Consider the following 21,389-nt stretch of genomic DNA (forward strand, 5'->3'; position numbering starts at 1 on the left):
TAAATACGTTTCGTATATACATGCGCTTTAAAGAGCACCCACAAATATGGCGTCCAGAAAATACTCCCTGTAGGGGGCATTCACTGGACGCCATATTTGAGGGCGATGTTTAGGGCGCACGCTCAGAACGAGCTTACATTAATAGCCTGCTAAGACAGGCAATCTTGATGGTGTGCAATGCGCGTTGCAAAAGAACTGTGGAAGCTCGTCGTCAGCCCGCGCTCAGCATTCGCGCACACAGATATGGCCGCCAGTGAATACTCCCTATAGGGAGTATTCACTGGACGCCATATTTGAGGGCGATGTTTAGGGCGCACGCTCAGAACGAGCTTACATTAATAGCCTGCTAAGACCGGCAATCTTGATGGTGTGGAATGCACGTTGCAAAAGAACTGTGGAAGCTCGTCGTCAGCCCGCGCTCAGCAACCACGCACACAGATATGGCCGCCAGTGAATACTCCCTATAGGGAGTATTCACTGGACGCTATATTTGAGGGCGATGTTTAGGGCGCACGCTCAGAACGAGCTTACATTAATAGCCTGCTAAGACCGGCAATCTTGATGGTGTGGAATGCACGTTGCAAAAGAACTGTGGAAGCTCGTCGTCAGCCCGCGCTCAGCAACCACGCACACAAATATGGCCGCCAGTGAATACTCCCTATAGGGAGTATTCACTGGACGCCATATTTGAGGGCGATGTTTAGGGCGCACGCTCAGGACGAGCTTACATTAATAGCCTGCTAAGACCGGAACTCTTGATGGTGTGGAATGCACGTTGCAAAAGAACTGTGGAAGCTCGTCGTCAGCCCGCGCTCAGCAACCACGCACACAGATATGGCCGCCAGTGAATACTCCCTATAGGGAGTATTCACTGGACGCCATATTTGAGGGCGATGTTTAGGGCGCACGCTCAGAACGAGCTTACATTAATAGCCTGCTAAGACCGGCAATCTTGATGGTGTGGAATGCACGTTGCAAAAGAACTGTGGAAGCTCGTCGTCAGCCCGCGCTCAGCATTCGCGCAAACAGATATGGCCGCCAGTGAATACTTCCTATAGGGAGTATTCACTGGATGCCATATTTGAGGGCGATGTTTAGGGCGCATGCTCAGAACGAGCTTACACTAATAGCCTGCTAAGACCGACAATCTTGATGGTGTGGAATGCACGTTGCAAAAGAACTGTGGAAGCTCTTCGTCAGCCCGCGCTCAGCAACCACGCACACAAATATGGCCGCCAGTGAATACTCCCTATAGGGAGTATTCACTGGACGCCATATTTGAGGGCGATGTTTAGGGCGCACGCTCAGAACGAGCTTACATTAATAGCCTGCTAAGACCGGCAATCTTGATGGTGTGGAATGCACGTTGCAAAAGAACCGCGGAAGCTCGTCGTCAGCCCGCGCTCAGCAACCACGCACACAGATATGGCCGCCAGTGAATACTCCCTATAGGGAGTATTCACTGGACGCCATATTTGAGGGCGATGGTTAGGGCGCACGCTCAGAACGAGCTTACATTAATAGCCTGCTAAGACCGGCAATCTTGATGGTGTGGAATGCACGTTGCAAAAGAACTGTGGAAGCTCGTCGTCAGCCCGCGCTCAGCATTCGCGCACACAGATATGGCCGCCAGTGAATACTCCCTATAGGGAGTATTCACTGGACGCCATATTTGAGGGCGATGTTTAGGGCGCACGCTCAGAACGAGCTTACATTAATAGCCTGCTAAGACTGGCAATCTTGATGGTGTAGAATGCACGTTGCAAAAGAACTGTGGAAGCTCGTCGTCAGCCCGCGCTCAGCAACCACGCACACAGATATGGCCGCCAGTGAATACTCCCTATAGGGAGTATTCACTGGACGCCATATTTGAGGGCGATGTTTAGGGCGCACGCTCAGAACGAGCTTACATTAATAGCCTGCTAAGACTGGCAATCTTGATGGTGTAGAATGCACGTTGCAAAAGAACTGTGGAAGCTCGTCGTCAGCCCGCGCTCAGCATTCGCGCACACAGATATGGCCGCCAGTGAATACTCCCTATAGGGAGTATTCACTGGACGCCATATTTGAGGGCGATGTTTAGGGCGCACGCTCAGAACGAGCTTACATTAATAGCCTGCTAAGACTGGCAATCTTGATGGTGTAGAATGCACGTTGCAAAAGAACTGTGGAAGCTCGTCGTCAGCCCGCGCTCAGCAACCACGCACACAGATATGGCCGCCAGTGAATACTCCCTATAGGGAGTATTCACTGGACGCCATATTTGAGGGCGATGTTTAGGGCGCACGCTCAGAACGAGCTTACATTAATAGCCTGCTAAGACCGGCAATCTTGATGGTGTGGAATGCACGTTGCAAAAGAACTGTGGAAGCTCGTCGTCAGCCCGCGCTCAGCAACCACGCACACAGATATGGCCGCCAGTGAATACTCCCTATAGGGAGTATTCACTGGACGCCATATTTGTGGGTGCTGTTTAGAGCGCATGCTCAGAACGAGCTCACATTAATAGGCTGCTAAGACCGGCACTTTTGATGGTGCGGATTGCACGTTGCAAAAGAACTTTGGAGGCTCGCTCGCCATCAGCACGCGCTCAGCATTCGCGCACACAGCTATGGCCGCCAGTGAATACTCCCTATAGACCTTTCCAATGTCTACAAATCCACAGCTCAGTGCGCGATCTCCACAGCTCAGCACGCGCGTGTGCGTCGCTTCGGAAAGCGAGCAAATCACGCGCGATACGCACGAACACTGAAAATGAAACCGGCCAGCTGCCCTTTTCTGGAAAAAGACCGATCTCACTGAGCGTTCCACGCATGTGTGACACCACCACAACTGTAGTTCAGAAGGGAGCTCGCGCCGTCTAGTGCTCTGCTCGCGCGCACTCCCAGCAGGGTTGTCGCTCGCTAAAATTAAAGTTGCCACGATGCATGGCGACAGCGCTGGCATAGACAGACTAGCTGGTGAGATCCGTCTATTACAGTAGATGGTAGCGGGCGTGAAGAGCTACCGACCAATAAACGATATGCTGTATTACTACAGTGTACTAGAATGCATGACCCAAGCATAAAGGAGAATCCACGCGCCACACGCGCACGCCTTCCCGGTATAAAAGATTTGAAGTAAATAACCAAAATAAAGCATTTACGAACGCGCGTGCAAGATACATTTTTTTTTTTTAGGTTTTTGCTTTGGGAAATTTACTACTGCTGAGGCCAGCACGTGCGGCACGTGGAACACCAATCCCTGCATTCTTCTTGATGCTTGGGTAATATAGCAATAGGCCTATTTAGCGTATCAAGCCATTGCCTCCGAGATCCCGAAGCGCGCGCGCGAAGGCTTCTCCGGTCGTCCCATTCGAGTCGCTCTCCAGCAGAAAAGTGAAATCATGGCCTCCGAGATCCCGAAGCGCGCGAACGCTTCTCCGGCCGTCCCATTCGTGCGGAGAGGGCGTAATCGAAAAAAGAGAAGGAGGCGGCCTGTCTCCGCGGGGAGGCGCTCCCAACCCAGCCATCGACAGCATGGCGCGAGGCTGAAGAGTTCAAGGAAAAGTCTTGTTACGTCGAATTACCTCAACTTATACTTACACATTTTTGTGTGTTGTGGTAGAACAGTGAAAAGCTGCTCTGGGGACGCAGATAAAAAATTTGTGATGCTTATTTAATTATTTAATTTGAGATATTCATCTGGCCAGGTTGCGGCTAGCACTATAAGCGCGCCTTTTGATATATTTGATTGCAGTCTGTAGCACGTATAAAACTAAAAAAAGCTCCATATATATAAAAAAATTACTATTTTCCTAAATAAAAATATTCATGCTGTACAATTTTTTTTTTTTTTTACCTTCGCACGTTGTTTGGCGTAGCTTTTTGAGCCTCACGAGGTTTGATACTACATAGTGAAGTCCGTGTTGTCCTTCTTTTAATATTATTAATATTTATTATGCAATTTTTGCGGGTCGTAATTGCGGTGTTCGCTTCTACTAGAAGTCTCTAAGGCGGGGTCACACTGATGATACATTATACAAAAGGCAGCTGCAGATATCAGTCACCACGATATTCGTGTTTCAAATGCTGCGTGCCAAGCGTCTAATTGAAGTCGTTGCATTGCGGCATTCGAAGCTCAGATCTCGAGGTGACTCGAGTTTGAATCTGTTTGCAGACTTTCTTTTGTATGATGTATAAGCAGCGTGACCCCGGGTTTGGGGAAAAACCTTTGGCGGTGAGGCACAACCACCTCGCAATGATTTCGCCATTTTTTTTATAAACTTCGTGATAATTGTAGGTACTCATTGCAAAGGTGGGGCGTTATCTTGTAAACGTCTAGTTTTTGGCACATGTAGAACAAACCACCATATCCCGTATTGCACTTTGTAATGTAACTTAATTGATATGCAAACAAACAATGGGATCTCAAGAGAAAGAACTCTGATTTATCCACTATCCATTTCCGACAGCCTGCGCAGCCCGACTTTTTCACGGGCCGGGTGCGCTTTATTTTAGCCCAGAATGAATAGCTCACAAATTGCGCGGCATGGCAGCTCGCTTGCAACTGCTACACGTAAGTTGATTACGATACCCAATAGTAAATACTGTAAGCATATTTTTTTTGTTGCAAATATTAGTTCGACCAATCTGCAGGCCTAGGCAGCTTGTTAAGAAAAAATAACCCGATCCTTCTGTTCTGCGACCAAACACGCGCGGAAAGGACGGAAAAACAAAAATGACAAGCAGAAGTAAGCAAAACGATGTGTCACAGTTGGAAAGGAAGGGACACATCGCGACGGGTTTGTACAAAAGACGGGCAATGTTCGAAATTAGCCACTTTCGCTGCGCAAAACCGTTAAAGAAAAAACAACAATGTCGTCGTCTTTTGCGGTGGTCTGCGAGAAATTGTTCAGGAAAACTACCCCTCCGGGGAACCTTTTCACCCCTATTGGGAATGCAAGCCCTCGTGCGTACAGATGGTTTACGCCGGCGCGTGTATGTGCGTGTTTGTGGTGACAAGCGATTGTATGGTGGCGGCGGCGCGGCTGGGGACGAAAAGGAACGCCGCGCCGCTGGTCCTCCGGAAGAGCATTCGCTGCACACACAAAAAAAAAACGAAAAAACATATGCCCATACACAAACGCTTCAGCACCTGTTTATCCCCCACTGTGGTTCCTCTTCCAACCCCCGAACACGATTCCAAAGGACAAGCCGTTAAAAAAAAAAAAAAAAGTAATGGCCGGTCTGGCTTGCTTTGGCCCCCCCCCCCCCCCCCCCCCCCCCCCCCTTCTTGTAGACGTGAATGCAAGGCCCGTCCTTCATGGATGTTGACGTGAAGCCCGAGCTCGGCCCGAGGGCCGGGCCGGCCCGTGGCCCACGGTCTGGCCCGTACCAGTGCCTGCGACGCTGACGGCTCGCCCTCTGTTGTGACTGGGCAGACAGCGCCGCCGCGCGGCGAGCGACGGAGTTAGCGCAATTACACTCTTCTGCTGGGGAGCGAGACGAATGGGACGGCCGGAGAAGCCTTCGCGCGCACGCTTCGGGATCTCGGAGGCCATGGTGTAATTGCGCTAACTCCGTCGCTCGCCGCGAGGCGGCGCTGTCTGGCCAGCCATAACAGAGGGCGAGCCGTCAGCGTCGCAGGTAGAGATCTGCACTGGTACGGACCAGACCGCGGGCCACGGGCCACGGGCCGGCCCGGCCCTCGGGCCGAGCTCGGGCTTCAGCTCAACATTCATGAAGGGCCCGGGCCGGGTACGGGCCTTGCATTCACGTCTACAAGGGGAGGGGGGGTCAAAACAAGCCAAACCGGCCAATACTTTTTTTTTTTTTAACGGCTTGTTTTTTGGAATTGTGTTCGGGGGTTGGGAGAGAAACCACAGTGGGGAACAAACAGATGCTGAAGCATGTGTGTGTGGGTATATGTTTTTGTATGGTTTGATGTGTGCAGCGAGTGCTGTTTCAGAGGACTAGCGGCGTGGCGTTCCTTTTCGTCCCCGGCGGCGCCGCCGCCCTCATACAATTGCCTCTCACCACAAACACGCACATACACGCGCCTATACAATGCGTACTTTCGCCGTCGTAAACCATCTGCAGGCACGAGTGCCTGCATCCCCAATAGGGGTGAAGAGGTTCCCCGGAGGGGTACCTTTCCTGAACAGTTTCTCGCCGACCACCGCAAAAAACGACATTGCTGTCTTTTTTTTGTCTTTTTTTTTTTTTTTTTTTTTACGGTTGTGCGCAGCGAAAGTGGCTAATTTAGAACTTTGCGCGTTTTTTGTACAAACCCGTCGCGATGTGTCCTTTTCTTTAAAAATGTGACACGTGGTTTTGTTTACTTCTGCATGCTTGTCATTTTTGTTTTTCCGGCCTTTCCGCGCGTTTGGTCGCAGAAGAGGAAGATCGGGTGATTTTCCTTAACAAGCTGCCTAGACCTGCAGATTGGTCAAACTAATAGCACAAGCAAAAAAAAAAAAAAAAAAAAGCTTACAGTAACTTATGTGTAGCAGTTGCAAGCGAGCTGCCATGCCGCGCAATTTGTGAGGGCTAAAATAAAGCGTAGCTGGCCCGTGAAAATTAGCTTCGGGTCGGGCTGCGCCGGCTGTCGGAAATGGATAGCGGATAAACCAGAGTTCTTTTTCTTGAAATCCCATTGTTTGCTTGCATATCAATTAAGTTACACCACAAAATGCATTACGGGATACGGTGGTCTGTGCTACATGTGCCAGAAACTAGACGTTTACAAGATAACGCACCACCTTTTCAATGAGTACCAGCAATTATCACGAAGTTTATAAAAAGAAATGGCGAAATCACTGCGAGGTGGTTGTACCTCACCGCCATAAGTTTTTCCCCAAAGCCGGGGTCAGGCTGCTTGAACATCCTACAAAAGACAGTCTGCAAACAGATTCAAACTCGAGTCACCACGAGATCTGAGCTTCGAATGCCGCAACGCGACGAATTCAATTATCCACTTGGCACGCAGCATTTGAACCACGGATATCGTGGTGACTGATATCTGCAGACTGTCTTTTGTATAATGTATAAGCAGTGTGACCAAGGCCTAAAGGTACTTCTAGTAGAAGCAAACACCGCAATATGACCCGCAAAAATTGCGTAATAAATATTAAAAATATCAAAAGAAGTACAACACGGACTTCACAATATAGTATCAAGCCTCGTGAGGCTCAAAAAGCTACGCCAAACAATGTGCGAAGGTAAAAAAAAAAAAAAAAAGTATTGCAGCATGAATATTTTTATTTGGGGAAATACTAATATTCTTTATATACGGAGTTTTTTTGTTTTGTTTTATACGAGCTACAGATTGCAATCAAATATATGAAAAGGCGCGTTTGTAGCGCTAGCCGCAACATGACCAGATGAATATCTCAAATTAAATAATTAAATAAGCATCACAAATTTTCTATCTACGTCCCCAGAGCAGCTGTTCACCGTTCTACCACAATACACAAAAAAATTTGTAAGTATAAGTTGCAGTAACTGGACGTAACACGACTTTTTCTTGGACTCTTCTGCCTGGCACCATGCTGTCGGTGACTGGGTTAAGAGCGCCTCCTTGCGGAGACACGCCGCCTCCTTCTCTTTTTCCGATTACGCTCTCTCCGCGCGAATGGAACGGCCGGAGAAGCGTTCGCGCGGTTCGGGATCTCGGCGGCCATGATCAAGCACATAGAGTTATTATAATGTACGCTAGAGGTTCAAGTGGCGCTAGTGTCTATACGACTTCCGGGAGGCAAATTGAAGCAGACAGCAAACATTCTACTTTTGCGGTGCTCGTGTGCACTCCTATGGGAAAACGCGCGTGCCTTTTCTCTCGGAAAATTACACGCCACACTTTTGTTATTTGGGTCGTACCGAATAGTGTGCATCTTTATTAACATTGTAAAATGACAATTGCTTTAGCTAGCGCATTTTCCTTCACCTGTGAACAATGTTTAACTTCGCTATATTTCAGGCCTAAATGTCTGTTTGGCAGCATGTGTGTAAAAACGAGCGACGATTCTAAGCAACACAACAATCGAAAGGAATATGAAATGTGTTCATGACTCGCCAGCACTCCAGTGACTCTTATATATTGCAAATATGCCAGTTCTGTGGCTATGCGAAAATGGCCCCGCTTCGCATCTGGTGCAGTTCAAAGAGCGTTTATTGATGCCATAAGCGGGGAAAGGGGTGTAAGAATGCATCGGTGGCTAATAGTCGAGGCCTGGCTGCGGCATACTATTTAAAATGTATGTACACTAAATAAAATATTCCAGCTTTGTCTCATGGAAGAAGTCCAGGAGACTTCGTAGGATATTTCGTTGTTGGTTCTCCTTTCCAGGTGGATGAGTCCAGCCCTCCAGAGTGGCGATGTTCTGAGGTCGGAATTTCGCCCTTTCTGCGTAATACTTGGGGCACACCCACACTTGGTGGTATGTGTCCGCCCTAGCGTTCATGTCGCCCTGGGAACAAAGGCCAGACCTTTTACCTTTGTTCCACAATGCGACTCTCGCGGGTGATTGAGTTGCTTCGATGGGCACTCGGGTTGGCAGAACCTGTCCTCGTCGTCAAAATCCCCGTGAAGGGAGCAGGGGATGTGCCGGCTCGGGGAGGAGCTCTTCAAGTTTCGCCTGTTATTAATTTTTTATCCCGGCCCTTTCTTCGGCGGGGTCATATTCTTGTGTCTGGCCATCGGCGATGGATGCTCGATCTCGAACGGTCACGCCATATTGGTGATCTTGAAGTGGAAGCGTTTCATCTTCGGGCTCGCGGAAGGAAGGGGTTCTAAGTTGCCTGGGATCTTTGCATGACCAGGAACCCACTCGATTCTTATAATGACTCCCCGCGACCGAAGTGTCGTGGCGAGCTTCTTGATTTTGCGTACTTAGACGCTAGAGCTATTCTTGCTTTGACACTCTTTCACCGCCTCCTGTGAATACGTAAAGATCCTGGTGTTCCCTGGGAGGTCGGTGGCTTGAGTGACGACCGTCTCTAATGCAAGGTGGATGGCTGCGAGTTCTCCTCCCTTTGTCGATACCGTAGGGGGCAGTGCTTCAATTGCCTCGGGTCGAAGTGCTGGGAATACCACGGCAGCTGACCTGAGGATGATGGGGCCTTCAACCGTTGCAGTGTCCGCATAAGCAGCGACTACGGTCTTGCTTTGCTTCCAGCTCTCCACCATTTTGTTGTGTGCTTTTACCCTGCGTGCCAGTTGTTTGGTGTCCCCTTTCCTGCATGCCCTTAGAGGCATGCTGATTGTGATGGCAGCGAGGTCTTCCCACTGAGAGAGTTGTTTTTGCAACTCCGGGAGGCCATCTACCGATTTTTTTAGGAGTCGCATGATGCCTCTTTCTTGCGGTGTCGTCTTAAGGCGTTCGTCATGCGCGTTCCTTCTTGCTTCCACGACGGCGTAAAATTCGTTCAACGGCGCGTACTGCCTCAGTTTGACGAAAAGAGTGAAACGAGGCAGCCGAGTAATAACTCTCATAGCGTGGTTGTTCAAAGCTTCGAGACGTTCCCATTGCCTTGCTGTCGGCCAATAGCGGCGTGCTCCGTAGCATACCCGGGAGACTACAAGATCCTTGACCATTTTTCTGGCAATGCCTTGTGACGCTCCTCCGCGTGCATTGCAGATCCGTCGGATCGTGCTGAGTACCGAGTTGCACTGTTCGAGTGTGTCGCGGAGCCAAGCGTCTCCTTTGCTGTTCTCCTGGATGGTGATCCCCAGGATCTTTACCGAAAGGGACGGCTGGATTCGTTTCCCCGCCAGGACCAGGTTGAATTTCGCTGCATAGTCGTCCTCTACGCAAATTCTCGGGCTGCGTATGACCGTGTAGTTCGTCTTGTCTGGTGCAGCCTGCATCCCCACGCGGGCCAGGTGAGCCTCGATTGTACCTACACTCTCAACAAAAGGGTAGTCGTAAGGTACTACATTTGGGGTAGTCAGAAGCCGTCACAGATATCGCTACCCCCCCTTAGTAATACTAACGACCCCATGCGTAGTCACGCGGCATGAAGTCAACAGGTGGCCACAGTGAGCACCCCCAAAAGCAACATGGCGGCTGGCAAGCGACAGTGGAGCAATACGAGTAAGGCCTAGCGAACTGGACTGCTTTTTACTAAAATACGATTCTCAAGTGCGCATGCCCGTCGCTGCTTTCCGTGCGCACTAAAACACTCCAAAACGCGCCTCGAAGCAAGGGGCGGCGATGTGAGGGGGGCATTCGAGGTGGTTTGTCCGCGACTGCTTTCGCGCGGCCGGCTGCATTTACTTCGCGGCCAGAAAACATTCAAAGAAGGAATCGTATAGCGACAAATGAAATGATGTCTTTATTGAACAGAGAACCGGCGTTTTCGGTTGACAGCGCCGAGGCGAGGCATCCCCGATTCAAGCGGCGTCGGTTTCGATTGTTCAACGCTCTTGCTCACCCGTTAGCATTCGTTATCCACTTTCAAGTCCCTGGTAATCCCCACCGCGTCTGTGCAGGCACTATTCACTGCACGGAACACCCATCAAGTGGCTATGGGACTGATCCACTGATCCCACTGGGACGAGAGGCCGAGAACCGAACCCTTTGTGGCTGCTCCGTGGAGCCATGGAGCGCCTCCGTGTTTTTCACTCAAATAAGTGGACACATAAACGCGCAACTCCTTGAATTGGGCGGCGACGCGCGCCACCTAACGGATGGCGCTCAAACTAGGGAAAAAGAAGCCAACAGTCTTTGCTCTGAGCGCCTCGCCTGACATGCACGTATTTCACACCACACTTCACACATACGCGACATACAGACACCATACAATACTATACATGAACGCATTCACAAACAGCACCAGGTACAACATGATATATTGACACTCTACATTCCTATATATATGACCAGTCGACACCACCAGCTTATATGCTGCTGTATTTTCTGTGACCGATTAGGAAGGTGACCACTGTCATATTTTGCATAAATACGAAAAGACTGTGCAAGATTTATCCGTCTATATTATTTTTCTCTACTGCCCTTAGGAAAGCGTCCGTATCTCTTATGTAATCCATTGCAAAAGTGAACTGCAGCTTATAAATCAAATTGAATAGTCGCTACACGCCACGTTTTGATCAGTTTGGTTTTCTCGCTTGACTACACTTAAAGTATACAGAAGCCTGTTTAATTAATTGTATTATTATCGAAACCAATTTCTGCAATCACAACTTTCTGAACACGCTGATCCATTTTCTTTTCTCTTTTTACATATCCGAATGACTTCAGCGGCGGTTGAGTAAATGTTGAGTACACTGAGCGCGCGCAGGTGATTCTAGGCTGCGTATTTTCGGCACCGATTTGAAAAAACAGGGTGCGTGACCAGTGACGTCACGGACGTCAAAATATGTTATTTTGACGTCCGTGACGTTAAAGAGGTTTATATTTGTTTCTTCTTTGACCAAAAAAAAAAAAAAAAAAAAAATGGCGTGCAACGTCGGGACGTTGGTCGGGCGCTCGGCGACTCGGCGGTGTCCGCACTGGACTTGCAGCCTGTGCTCGTTGCGTTCTCAGGAGCATCAGTGGGTAAGCGTCGTTCATTTTCGAATTTCGCCCGGTGCCAAGAAAAGAATTATGTAGCTCGGAGTTGGTTTGGAGGAGATCTGTGTCGTGTTTCCCTCCTTGTCCCTACTCTCCAGGGTTAAAATGTCTGTATACAACCAGCTCGCCTGCACCCTTGCTTTAACTTCATTACTTCTACCTAACGCAGACATTGTCCCAATATCTACTTCTGTCCTTCCCCTAATGAATCCGAGAGACCTCGAGTTCCATGCGCTGTTTGTTTTACGTCAGCTTGGTCATCGTGCTGCAGACGGAGTCGGACGCAAGCTACTTCAGCCTTGCACTACGGAAACGATGTGGTGGAGGTTCTGATTTCAGATATGTGACTTCTGCAAACTTTCAGTTGCGTTTTAAGGGAAGAATCCTCTAGTGTGATCAACTTAAGTTCGTTCATGAAGTGTCAACTAAGCTGTGGGTTGCTGTCCATGGAGAGAACTTCACCTCCTCGCTGGACTTCAAGGCTGGGTATCGACTGAAACAAGACTCCTATCATCGTCTTTGATTTTCGAAAAGAATCCAACTGTTACAAGTTTCGCGGAGCTAAAGTACGCAACCTTCAGACCTTCGTTCTACATCTTCAGCGAGCAGCCTCATTGGAACCTTTCGTAGCGCATCGGATTTCGAAAGGAGTCAAATTTATAATCCTTGTGATATACCCTTGTCTGCCTCAGGTTGCCGTCTATTAGAAAAAAGCCCCAAGTTATGTTTGAACGTAAAACCATCAAGTAGCAGCAAATATTCATGAGGTAGCACACAAAATCTCCTCTGACGATGAAAGGTTAGCCTTTATTAGCCCCGAGAAGTTCGCGTGGCGCCCCCTTACGGCAAACCGGGGTGACGTCACGGCGAGGAGTGAATTTTTCCCCGACTCGCGCCGCTCGCCCTGTGGAGGCTGTGACGACGCTACCTGTCGGCGCGCTCGTTTCTATATATTTTTTTTCTGGCATGTTTTTCGTAGAAAGTATAACCGTTTATATGTGCCTTTATTGAGGTATGGCTTGTAGCTACAGGCGAAACTTCAACCAACATTTTAAGCATGGTAGACAGGGCAGGCAACGCATGAATCGGAGCTGGTATATGAAAATACAGAAATATGGCCCCAATTGCAGGAGCATCACTATAGATTTACATCTCACACAATAAACGCTGCTGATGGTTTGGATGAATTGGCAGGTTACGTATACTATTTTTTTTGTGTCTCCATTTTTAAACAAGATCGCCGAAGCAGAAAAGCTGCATGCTGTTCGAGCAACATGCTAAATACAGTCTGGGCCATGGGGAGAGAATCACAAGTAAGACAGGCCAAGTGCAGGGGGGCAAAGGAAAAAAAACAAGGAACATTTATTATATACATTGCTCGCATTTGACCTTTGCTGGATTCGGATAGTATTTCAATGGAATACACGGGTGGTATCTGTGGACTTGTTTATATCAACCCTCAAGTAATGTATAACAAACGTAGGCGAAGGTGTCTAGCTCGTTATTATTCCATTAAGTCCTAACATTGAGATTTTACTTAAATCGAAATGTACTGAAGCTAAAATACCAGAAGCTTTTCTCACGCAGTCTGTCGCCCTTCACAGGTTCCACATTTTATGCTACTAGTGCTGCATCTACCACTGGACAGACGTTCGAATCCTTGCTTTTACCCCTGTTTTCCTCTGTTGTCAGAGAGTCTAGCTGTAGGGAGTTTGGAGGCTGAGGAAGCTTTTGGGGACCTGCAGCAGTCTCTTTTGATTGGAAATGACAATTCAGACTAAACGGTGTATTTTCTGAATACCCAAGGCTGGAATAAAAATGTCAGGAAAAAATATAAACATTCCAAATTACGGCACTATTGCTGTGCATATTTTGGGCAGTTCAATACATAGCATACAGGCAACTGGAGGCAATTCGGCCGTCTTTGCTGCTACCATACAAACTAATTTCCAGTAATTGGGAATCTTTTAAGAAATATGCCTACATACATGTATAAACTATATAATTAATTCACGAAGAAGCTACATTTATGTAAGACAACCCTGTTCCATGAGCACTTCAAAGATAATCAGACACAGGGCCTTTGAAACATCTGTGAACCAGCGCATGCAGAGTGGCAGCCCACAGTCGGAGTCGCGAGCTCATTTGCCGACCACCCAAAGGCCCATGATATAAACGCCACTTCAAATGCCTTGAAAGCGGGATGTAATATCGTCATAAATGATGAACGTGCAAGGAACAGAATTCCAGCGTCTGAAACACTTGCGGCACCGCTTCACCGATCCCTCGCAAAATTGCCTCCGTCGATTGCTTTCGGGATTTGTAACCCAATTTTAAAGGTAAAAGGGACGAGCAGGCTTATAAAATGTACGGGAGCACGTCAATATCGGCCTAACTTAACGTCTTGTACACCGGGAAAACGATGTCCAGCTCCTCGAAGAGCTTGCGGCGCACATCGCCAAACCAAGAAACCGGTGCTGGGAAGCGAGCCGATGCGAGATCGCGGAGCGGAGTACTCGCCCTGACTTCACGGAACACATCACCCAATCAGAGCGCGGCGACCGCAGCGACGCTTGTGTTCGTTCTCGGGGCTAATAGACCAATCTGTGAAAAGGTTAAGTACCATTGTTGACAGTTCGTTTAGGACTAATAGTCGTGAATTTAGAGCTGTGCGTGATGTGAGAAAAGAATTATGTAGTTCGGAGTTGGTTTGGGGACCTGTGTCGTGTTGTCCTCCTTGTCCCTACCCTCCAGGGTTAAAATGTCTATATTCAACCAGCTCGCCTGCACCCTTGCTTTAACGTCACTCCTGCTGCAAATCAAGATTATGTGTACCGGAGGCGACAGAGTCCAGCCGCAGTAATTTTTTGTATGCACTTTTCTGGAGCTGTGCCTGTGTGTAATACGACGGATTATCACCCTTGCATAAAATAGCTGGGAAAGCCGTGCAAGCGGTGAGCGAGTAGCCTTCATTGCCATGCCTGGAGCACCTGCTGCAGGAGCGCTCGTACCACGTGATCCTAAGCAATTGCACTAGCTCGCACTTTTAGCACACGCGGTTCCGTGAATTCAGCCGCTGACTTCCCTTTCATTGCTCAAGTGTCGTGCGTTGCCCTTCATCTTTGCGTCTCCTAGTGCTCTCGTCAACCTGATGGCTTCTTTGTTATCTGCACTCACTGCATAGAGCAACTTCAGATGCGAGGCGGTCCAAAGGAAACCTTGGTAAGTGAGAACCTAGGCAGGCACCTGTCATCGATCCACTGCCACGAGTGTGAGCAGCCTGACCATCTTCAAAAGCGGTGATTGGCAGAACCTACAAACAAGCAAAGGTGGAACGTCGTGGCGACGAATGGCCAAAGAAACCAGCAGAGACGCTGAACCCAAACAGCCAATCACCTATGGCCGTTACTGTCCCTGGGAGTAGTGAGGCAGTGACACTGATCCCATCGGTATGCCGTCATGCTTTTGGGTGGTTGGGCCATTGTCTCTCTTACAGGAGACTTTGCTTTAAACTCTTGAAAGCGAAAGAGGTAAGCCTTAATATGTGTGCACGCTTACAATTACCCTCTGGCACAGCATCCTCACCAGGAAAAGCCCTGATGCCGCAAATGCAGCTTAACAGGATCAGAATCAGCACTGTGAAATTGTGGTGCCCGTGATCTTGGGCCGAGATTTGATTGCAGGCAAAATCATGACACTTGACTTTTCTGGCGGTGGCTGCCGGTTGGGGCAACAACCAGAGCTGATTCTGTTCACTGGACGAGAGGACCGCACCTGTAACCCAGAGCCGTATATGTAGAGTTTGGCCATTCGTTGGGAAGTAAAGGAGACAAATGAGGAGGCGCCATTGGCCGAAAGCGGGCTGGGCGTGTTCCAGGGCATCTTCAGAAATTCGAATATGGCCAACCATAAGCCGAAAATAATACCCTGGCGGTGGTTGCGAGAAACAAATCTTCAAGTGCGTTGGAGTAACTCTCGGTGACTGAAAATATGGTGCACGTGATGTTTCAATCATGGTGGAAGAGTGTGACTAGCGAAACGATGGACATAATCCGTATGCCAAGCGTCGAGGGCCGGGAATCTTCCGTCCGAGTGGTCACACTGTCCGAGCAAAACAGAGTAGAGTGGCGCATTCGTTTCTTACATCTTTCTGCATGATCATGATCGAAACATCACGTGTACCCTATTTTGGACCATAAAGGGTTACCACACTTCACTCTCACACACTTATTAAGACCTTATCCCAACATATACCTTGGACCAAAACAGTTACCTCGCTACCACCGCTAAAGGATTTTAGGCTTCTGGTTGGCCAAGGGAGCATGTCTAGCCTACTTTCTGTGTCTGGTGCACGCCTGGCTCTGCCTGCGCCTCCCATTGACCGAACTCTCTGTATACACGGCTCTGCTGTAACCCACCCTCGCCAGCCAAGCTTGCCATGATGCCAGGTGCCTTGCATGCCAGCAGCCAGGACTAACTGTGCTGGTGGGTGCTGGATGCCAATGAGCCCTAGATTTTGACAGTGACAGTTTGTGTGTTAATGGCTATGTCGAAAGTGTTAGTTACATGTTTTTACCTGTTGGCAGGTATATTGAGAATATTCACACTACATCCTATCACCCCATCTCCAACGGAATGGTGGAACGGTTTTACAGACAGCTAAAGGCAAGTTTGAAGACGAAAGGTACAGCCGCGCCTTGGACGGAAACTCTACCACTCGTCATGCTTGGAATACGCACGTCCCTAAAAAGTGACCTGGGATGCAGTACAGGAGAAATGGTGTACGGCACGCCTCTACGCATCCCTGGTGAGGTTCTAACACCTACCACCAACACCGAAACCACCACAGCAGAGGACTACGCAAGCCGTCTACGTTCCTCATTCGAAAAACTACGACCTATGCCCACACGACAGCGGAACTCTCGCAAGGTGTTCCTCAGCCCGGAACTGTCACGCTGCACCCACGTGTTCATACGCACAGACGCCGTGAAGCGACCGCTGCAGAACCCATATGAAGGACGATTTAAAGTTCTAAAACACGGCGACAAGTACTTCACCGTGCTCGTGAAAGGACGTGAAGATACAATTTCACTCGACAGGATAAAACCAGCTCATCTCGAGCAACCCCAAGCACACACAACTCCAACCCTAGCACGACGTGTACACTTCAAAGGAGCACCTGGGGGGCTATGTTGCGCTTTTTGCACTTCCAGGAGACTAGGGAGAGGGAAGTGACGTCAACGACAAGAGCAAACGCAGATTGGATGTTGACAGAAGAAAACAAAATCAACATCCAATCTGCATTTGCTGCGTTGTTGACGTCACTTCCCTCTCCCTAGTCTCCTGGGAGTGCAAAAAGCGCAACATAGCCCCTCTGATCGCTCGTCACCTCCACCTTCTCGCTAGGGGGGGGGGGGGGGGGGGGGGGGGGGAGTACCTGTAGCGGCACGCAACAGCGAGTAAAGAAGACGAAGAACACCAGCTCGAGAAAAACGCCATCACTTGCACGCGGGGGCTCGAGATGACAAGGCGAAGGGCTACGCAGTCCACGTTCCACGATCTTTAGATTTTGATTCTTTGTAAATATGTAAATATATTTACAAAGAGAGACAACAATAAGTAAATATAAGATTTGTTAGCAAATGAGAATATCTTTCTTGCCTACAGACTTATATATATATATATATATATATATATATATATATTTATTTATTTATTTATTTATTTGTAAACATCGTGGGCAAAAAGTAATCGCGCTTAGTTCTTCATTTTAAATTATAATGTGGGTTATACGGCGTAAAACATTGTATCTTCAAACGTGCCGCGTTTTGGGTCACTTTTGGGCTGGACAGCTTTTTTGGAAGTTCCAAAGCTGCCCTTCATGGAGCTGTCGTGTTCACTCGGTATTGACGGCAGGGTGGACGCTATACGTCTTTTAGGCCAATCGTGTCTACGGTTAGGGTCACGTGACAAGGAATTTTGAAGCTGGTGATTGGGCAGAACATGGCACCTGCCTCAAGCCCAAGGTCACACATAGCATCCACTGCACTATCAACCTTGGATACATTCGACAAATCCTCTCGTTGCGTTTATTGTTCGGATGCCCCTGAATATTAGTCTTTGTGAGTGCACCCCCGTTCTGGACTTGAAGGCTGCTACCTTTCTACTCCTTCTCTTTTTTTCTCTCTCTCCCAAAACTGAAAGCGTGGTAGCGCACTCGCCGGACCAATAAACCGTAGACTTTTTATCGGTTAACTCCGCTCTCTGTGCGCGGGTGACGGCAGAAGCGTGATCGCGTGGTTTGACGGATGAAGTAGCCGTTGAAATTCCCGGAATGTCTGCTTGCGAAATTAGTTTCGCTTGTGGTGCGGCCTGCGGGGCTGCTGTGGATTCCGCTTCTGTAGGAAATGGTATCTTGTTTGAAAAGTCCTGCCCGTATGTCGGCAACAAGCGATTTCTTCAAAGAAGCCTAAGCATATTTTGTAGTGAGTTTCGTGTTCGGTTCGGCAAATGACAGCTTGTGCTACATCGTGTTAAATATTCACGCATCTATTCCTTCTCGTATTTTTCTTTGTTTGAGTGGTTGTTCTGCATTACCCGTGTCGACATATAGGCTCCTTGCACTGACGTCACATCGCATACATTTGAACACCATGTAAAAGGAGGAGAGAGAAGCTGCTTTTGTAAGAATTTTGAGTGGCATGTAAATCTATAATCTTCTGGGAGGAGAATAGCGACGGTCTGTGCTTATCCGGGAGGCACAAAGAGGATCCTGATGAGAGGGGAGCTCCTTCCCCTTTTCTCTGGAGGTCATCAGAAACGACGTCATGTGGAAGCCGCGTATATCTTGGATTACATCTTCCAAGTCCGGTGTTGTCATCGTAAGTGCGCTTCAACATACCTCGCGACAATCGACCGCTCTTCTACGAGTACTCTTCCGGATTACCTCTAGAATTAGGCAGTGTCTATATCCTGCCGGTAGAATTTCCCCGAAATTCTACCGGCAGTCACTTCCATTAGCTGTCTGAAATCGCGTCCCAACTTCAGGTAGAATACTGAATTAAAAAAAAAAAAAATATTTTTCCTACGTTTCGAGAAAACAAGTATCACGGCCACCTTTCGTGGATACACGTTTCATGGACACACGTTTTGTCGACATTAACCTTTCATCGACATTCGTTACGCGAGTTGCACGCTGTAGGGGCATTTCGTCGCGCACGTATTCCTGAGGCGCGTGCTCACCAAACCAGCCCACCCGTTCACGCCACTTCATGGTGAGTCTGCAGCGGCTCATTACAAAATGAAATGGATGATTCAGCCTCCTGCTCGGAAAACAACACTGACACCTTACTACCACCGCACCCCTGCACCGAGGCCAGGTGGAGCCTGCCCTTAGCGAAAAGTCGTTCAAAATCAGTACACTGAAAGTATACTAATAGTGAACTTAGGGTATGTACTGAAATCGTACTAGTTTCACACTTTTATGAAACAAAATAGTACACCTTTAGTACACCCCAAGCACATATGTAGTATACCATAAGTGCACCTCGAGTGTACTTTTAGCATACTATAAGTGCACGCTTAGTACACTTCATGTATGCTTTTAGTGTACTAAATGTACACTACCAGTACATATATGCGGAGTGTCCCAGATAACTTGCACCAAACTTTAAAAAAACAAAAACGGAGCGTTCTGCGGGAGTGAAACCATCCGTACACTGTTAGAAAGTCTCTTGCGAAAGTGCACGAAATTGTTTTAGTGCGCCTATTTATTTAATTAACAGTAAGAAGCTAACTTTTGAAATCTTTGTTTAAAAGCCGAGGTGTGAAATGGAAAGTTGTAGAGCGCATTAAGAAACACCCAATTAAACCATTTTCAACAAGGTGCACTTTGCACGCTCCTTTTCCCTAGCCTTCAAAAAAACGCCCGCGTAATACAAAAAAATACCCCGTGACAACTCGCTTCACCAATCACGGCGTGCGATCGCGCCGCGAATATGCGTTCTTTGAAGGCCGGAAAAAAGCACGAAAACGTATTATGTTTCAAACACTTTAATTGGGTGTTTCTCAATGCGCCCTGCAACTTTACAATTGATATCTTGGCCCTTAAAAGAATATTTGAAAGGTTAGCTCATTAATCTTAGTTATTTGCATAACCAGGCGCATTAAAAAAATCTGCGCACTTTTTCAAGACACTTGCTAACGACAGTTGATTTCACTCCTACAGAGCCATCCGGTGTTTATTTAAGTATGGTGCAAGTTATCTGGGACGCCGTGTATGTCGAACGTTCTGAATGGAAAAAAACGGTCTCAAATTGACCAGAAAAATCGGCGCCTGCATTTAAAAAGCTGACTTTTCAAAGGTGTTTCTTTGAACGGCTGTATTCCAACCTGTGAAATTTCATCTCATACAGCTCCATTCTCGTGAAATGTTAAGAAACGCCGTTGACAACTCAATTGATGATGATAATGCAGAGGTGCCACCATCGGGAGAAGCACTCTTAAAAATGAGTCCGGAAATTAACGAGGAAATCTTTGGCAGCTCTATTCCTCGTGAGAATGACGTACCGGCGTCTTCCGAAACTGTGTGAGAAAAGCCATAAAGAAGAGGTGCACTGCTTTCTTCAACTAAAAGTATGTATGTGTAGCATACAAACATTATGATCAGTGTTCTTCGCGTAATTGATAAGACAGAAATTGAAATCCTACTTATCACTTTATTCAAGTTTCCGAGCATGCGTCACTGTACACTCTCGTTTGTGATGATGGTATGCCATTACATCCTGCGTAAAAAGAGAAGAGAAAATTACCCTATGCCGCTCAAACACCTTGTGATATAAAATCACAAAATTCGCTCAAAGGACCACTGTGTGAGAAAGGCAAGATAGTAACAACTTCATCCTAACAAAAGGTCGAGGAAAATCGGACAATATCGTTTCTGAAAACCTGATACCTGAAAGAAGCTCTAACACAGAGTAAAGAAAATGATTGGCATTTTCTTAATGTCTCCTTTTCTTTTGCTGTGAACACACATACAAGTCATACGCTATTACACATTCAGTGGTGCGGCTTAATTTATGATAAGTACTTTTTTTATATAACTTCGAGCTTTTAGAGAAAAGATTCAATATAATGGGTCGGACATAAATGGTTGCTATGAACTATCCTATATATTTACACATTATCTGATATCATAAAAGCACTAGAGCAGGGTAGGGCTGTACTGCATCAATTATAAATTTCTAACCAATTAAAAGTTGGCATTTATTTAATTTATTAGTATTGGCTATTATTCTTTGACGAAGAATAACTGGGCGAGTTGGTACGTTGGTAATCTTTCAACTCCATCGAATATTCAGGTCCTTTTAACATTTTTTTCATGCTTTTGCTTTTTATAACTGCTCTGCCTTTTGTAGCGGCTTTCGCCGCCACTAAAAAACGTGACATCCAAACTCACTTTATTCACAACACAAAATCGCAAACTTGGAAAGCGTGCCGCTTCGGCATACGCAAAGAGATCGTCCGTCTCTACGGCACAGGCATCAGCACGGGCAAGAAATCATGCTGCTCGCTCTTGTAACATTTTTCACGCTCCCGCTTTATGAAACAAATCGCTGACGAGAGATTGTTGGAACCACACCTCAGAACTAGCATGACCTGTGATTGCTTGAACTGCCGTCAGACTGTACTTGAACGCTCCGCAAAAGCGTCGTCGGGCGACCGTCGTAGGGACGGCGCCCAGGACGGGCCCTCGGCTGGCCCTCGGTTCCGCCGCACGCGAATCTTTCTCACTCTGCGGAGAGAGGCATAAATTTTGAAGATACGCTGTTTTCAA

This window comes from Ixodes scapularis, unplaced genomic scaffold (assembly GCF_016920785.2).
Source record: "Ixodes scapularis isolate PalLabHiFi unplaced genomic scaffold, ASM1692078v2 ptg000080l_1__unscaffolded, whole genome shotgun sequence".
Classification (NCBI taxonomy): Eukaryota; Metazoa; Arthropoda; class Arachnida; order Ixodida; family Ixodidae; genus Ixodes; species Ixodes scapularis.